Below are 5,007 nucleotides of genomic sequence, written 5' to 3' on the forward strand. Positions count from 1 at the left end.
GTGATGCAGCAACACGTCGCGGGGAACTTGCGTTGAGATTTGGTGATAAGTCGCTCTTCGCTGAGCGATCATTGGTGGACACGTCGCTTTTGAAAAAGTGATTTTGTATTTACCTTTCTTGTACTTTGCCCCACTGTCGTGTTTTTGTTGTTGTGTGTGTGACTGTTTCTTGCTGTCACGCTCTTACCCACGTGCCCCTACCTGGACATCTGTGAACAAAAAGAGCTTCATAGCTCATCGGATTCCTCCTGCAGTCTAAACACCGATTCTGATTCTGCTCGGTCTCAAACTCCGGATCGCGAGTGCGCACATGGCTCGGCTATTCACGCCTTTACAACAATACAAAGATCCCCCGTACAGCCTTAACAGGCTGTTGGGGCAAGTGCTGTTAGTGAGCAGCACCTACGGTGGCCGGCACGGCACACGAGGGGGTGGGTGGCCAGCAACCACGCCCGAGCCGCCTTTATCTCCCCAGTGGCGATGTTTACTACACACCGCACCAGGTACTGATTTGAGGCCGAGTCTACCTAGGGGGAGGCCCAGCACTTGTTCAGATAATCCTCACTGGGCGTTGGCCGTGAACAGGAATCGAACTCGGATCACCGGGTTCGTAGCGCAGCGCGTTGATCACTCCACCGCCGCTTATACAAACAACAAAGACAAAGATCCCCCGTGTAGCCTCTACCAGACTGTAGTGGCAAGTGCTGTTAGCGAGCAGCAGCGCCTATGAACGGTACACAAACACACGTCTCTACACACGGGCGCGCGCTTGTGTGCACACTCACTCAAGACTCTTGCAAACACACTGCTACTATTATTAATTCAAAAACACATTCCTTCCTCAAACATCCGCCTTGAGACATCGACTGCCCTCCACGTTACAGGAGGGATAACGTGAGGTGAGTGCCAGTGAGTGCAAGGCCATGGGTTCAATCCCGGGCTGAGAGTCGAATCAGCCAATGATGATTCATCAGTCATTGTTCATCATCTGTCATCATCACGACGCATCTACAACATCCATAATCATCATGCGCATGATACATCCTATTTGAGAATCATCTGTAATTCAACAACAATGACAATAACCATATTGCTGTTAGCATAAGATTATAGGGTACAATAATGTAGGTTTGTACTGGTAGGAACCTCCTGGTTACACCAGCCCACAGGGGATTATTGTGTCCATCCGTCGTGCATCAAAAAATGGGAGGGGTGGGGCTGGGTGGAGAGGGGAGGGTGGGGAGAGGCTGGGTGAGGAGGGGAGGGTGGGGCTAGGTGGGGAGGGTGGGGAGGGGCTGGGTGGGGAGGGTGGGGAGGGGCTGGGTGGGGAGGGTGGGGCTGGGTGGGGATGGGAGAGGTGGGGCTGGGTGGGGAGGGGCTGGTCACCTCGTGGTGCCCTTATAAAACTCAACGTTTAACCTACTCACGCCGACTTGTGCCCGCCCTCAAAGTCGGGCATATTTGCGGAATACACCACGCCGCCGTTGACCCTGGCCATTGACCGAGCAACCCAACGTTCCTACCAGCTCCTTCCGCAGGAATGTGTTTATGGATAGGCGTATCTTGTACAGTACTCTCGTGGTAGTGCCTTACGCCAATAATCCTGACTCCAAAGCCATCGTCAGTAACGTTGCTGAAAATACCGAATTCGAGTCGCCGGCCGGGGTTGTACCACTGCGCTACCGACAACCAAAGTCAAAGATCCCCCGTGTAGCCACTCACGACTGTCGGGGAAAGTGCTGTTAGGGAATAGTACGGCACACGAGGGGGTGGGTGGCCACGCCCGGCCGCCTTTGTCTCCCGAACGGCGATGTTTACTACACACCGCACCAGGTACTCATTTGAGGCTGAGTCGACCTAGGGGGAGGCCCAGCACTTGTTCAGATAATCGTCACTGGTGTTGGCCATGAGCGGGAATCAAACTCGGGTCGCCAGGTTAATAGCGCAGCGCGCGAACCACAACACTACCGCTTCCCACTATATACATACACACCTATATATATACACACCTAGTAGCGATAGTACCACCACTCCACCACCGCTCTCCACACCATCACCACCACCGCTCCCCACACTACCACCACCGCTCTCACACCACCACCACCGCTCCCCACACCACCACCACCACCGCTCCCCACACCACCACCACCACCGCTCCCCACACCACCACCACCGCTCCCCACACCACCACCACCGCTCCCCACACCACCACCACCGCCGTCGTCATCACAGACACAGCGGGGTTCTTCGACCATGTGTCTCACACGTGTGGTGAGATAATGAAAAGAAAATAAAGAAAAATCAGCAAAGCAGCGCGGTGGGGTGGGAGGGGGTGGCACTCGGCACTCGGCGAGTTCCCACGCGCCGCCGTGGGGCCTCTGTGGTCAGCGCAGCCGTCTGACCCCGTGACCCCTACTGAGAACATCTCAGCCTTCTTCTGACCCCGTGCCCCCTACTGGGAACATCTACGGGGGGAGAAAGAGCTTCATAGCTCATCGGATTTCTTCCAGATTCTGATCAAGAAATAAAACGACCAAAGATCCCTCTCCCCCCCTCTAGACTTCAAGGGAGTGGTGGGACAAGTGGTGTTAGCGAGCACCACCACGCCCGGCCGCCTTTGTCTCCCCAGTGCTGACGCTTGTAAGCCTCGTCTTGAACACTCAACTCTCTAAACTGACCTTCAACCCCCGCGTTGTGGCCGTGCGCCCTGCAGGTTCTGTTAATCTCCCGGCTGGCCACACACGGAGGATGAAATGCGCCAGCTTACAAATGTAAACTATTATTATGATGCACCACACAAGGCACTCATTTTAGGCTGAGTTGACCTATCGGAAGCTCAGAACCGGTTTAGATATTCGCCACTCTTGCTATTGGTCGTGAGCGTGAATCGAACTGGGGTCAGCCGGGTTCGTATGGCAGTGCGCTCATCACGACGCTGCCGCTTCCCACTGCAGACACACACACACACAGACGCACACACACACGCGCGCACACACACACGCGCACAGACGCACACACAGGCCCCATGGCTACTGCGCTTTACAGCCATCCGAGGTGTTATCGGGTACGAACCGCCTGTTGCTCGCTACCATGTCCCGACGTTTCGCTCGACGTGCTGGGCGCTTCTTAACGCAACAACAAACAATCGTACAGAAATGCTAAAATACGACTACAAGGTTATGGTAAACTGATGTGGCGTTAATCGTCCAAGCGTGCTCCGTGTTCCCTCTGCAGTACCCACGTGTCCCATGCTTTTCACCTGACAAGCATTCGTCAGCAGACGAACCACCACCTCATGCGGCTACCGTCCAGGTGTTGTGGCTGTGGACCAGATCCTGATGGGGATTTTTAATCGGCAGACAAGACTGGAAGGTCTCTAGTGAGGTCTCCAGATAACAAGACAGCCATGTCGGTCTCTGGTCAGGGCTTCAAACAACAGCTATGTAGGTCCCTGGTGAGGTCTACAGACAATAGCTATGCCAGGTAAGTCCCTGGTGAGGTCTACAGACAATAGGCAGTCAGGGCGGGCTGCTCTGCGACATCGGGGCGATTGTTGCGGTCAACTTCCCGAGTTCCAAACGCAACTTCGTCTCACCCGCAAGACACATCAGGGCACCGAAAATAAAACAAAAACCCAGACCGACAGAGCCATTCCGCGACGGTGCTCGGAGCTTACCCGTGTCATCATCAATTTTCAGAACGGGGGCTGTGGCGGGCGTCCAGATCCGTGACCACGCCGTGATTCACGCCACAAGCGCCGTCCTCACCACGCCACTGTGCGTGACCAACTCAATCAAATAAAACTAAAACCCTGTCCAGCGCCTGCCCACCACGCAGCTGTTTCTCGAGCATCTGTGCTCTCTCTCTCTCTCTCTCCGTGCCAACACAACTCCCAACAGCCGCTCCCCTCAAACACGTCCCACACCTCCACCCCCCGCCCAGGTGGCCCTCGATCGATCTTCTTCGTCTTAACCTGGCGGGTGCACGGTGCACCCCCTGGGGGTGCGAAATGCCCTTTCTGGGGGGGGTAACGAGACACGGGACATATTTTTTTTTTAGAAGGCAAATCATCGAAAGCACAAATTAAGTACAGGCAACGCAAGTACAACCACTACTTTGTTTCATCAAACCGTGTTTATTAACATTGTATTATTTTAAAGCTTGAGAACCAAAGGGTGGTGAGGAGGTGGGCAAGGCTGCAGTAAAAGTTAAGAACCACTGCCCTAGAGGCTTGGAGTGCCTTGTCTGATCCAGAGCCGTATTGTTTAAACACGCTCACGTTCCATCACCATCATCATCTATCCACTGCTGGACGCAGGGCTGCTCGGCACCGTCTCCATCCCTCGCGGTTCTGCGATGGCTACAGCAGGTCGTTGTCGGCTGCTGCGGGGATACGCGGGGGGCAACAGGGGAGCCAGTGCAGAAACAAATCCATTGCCGTCAATGCTGCCCGCCTTCACAAATATCCACACTGACCTGCGCGGTGAAGTATGTACCAACAACCCACGCGGCATCAACTGAACTATTTTATTTTGTATTTTACCAGGTAAGGCCCCACTGGGCTACGTAGCTGGCTGTCACAAATGATCGCCCAACGAAGCGGGCTCGTGGTGTGGAAATTTACAGCAGGCGAAAAAATACTCGACTCAACGCATGATGTCGAGTCTAAACCGGAGGACCCGGAGAAAAATTCACGCGACAACGGGGAAATGGAACGTGCAGACTCCAAATATACAGCAGCAGGCGTCAGGATCGGGATCGAACCCACGACCTCCTGTATACCAGGCGAGGTAGTTAACATCTCTCTACCGTGGCATGGGGAGGGCCCTTTCATCCAGCAGTGGACTGAAAGCACGTCTGTACATGCACCACGACGCCACTGTTGACGCCTCTCATCGAACGTGACGCTGCTCTGAGCTGCCCCCCCCCCCGCTGCCACCTTCAATGTCTGCGCACTTAGAGAGAGAAAAATAAGTGACAGAAGCATCTCAATCACCCGACTCGGCG

Source organism: Lampetra planeri, chromosome 52, assembly GCF_965212315.1.
Source record: "Lampetra planeri chromosome 52, kcLamPlan1.2.h2, whole genome shotgun sequence".
NCBI classification, from domain to species: Eukaryota; Metazoa; Chordata; class Hyperoartia; order Petromyzontiformes; family Petromyzontidae; genus Lampetra; species Lampetra planeri.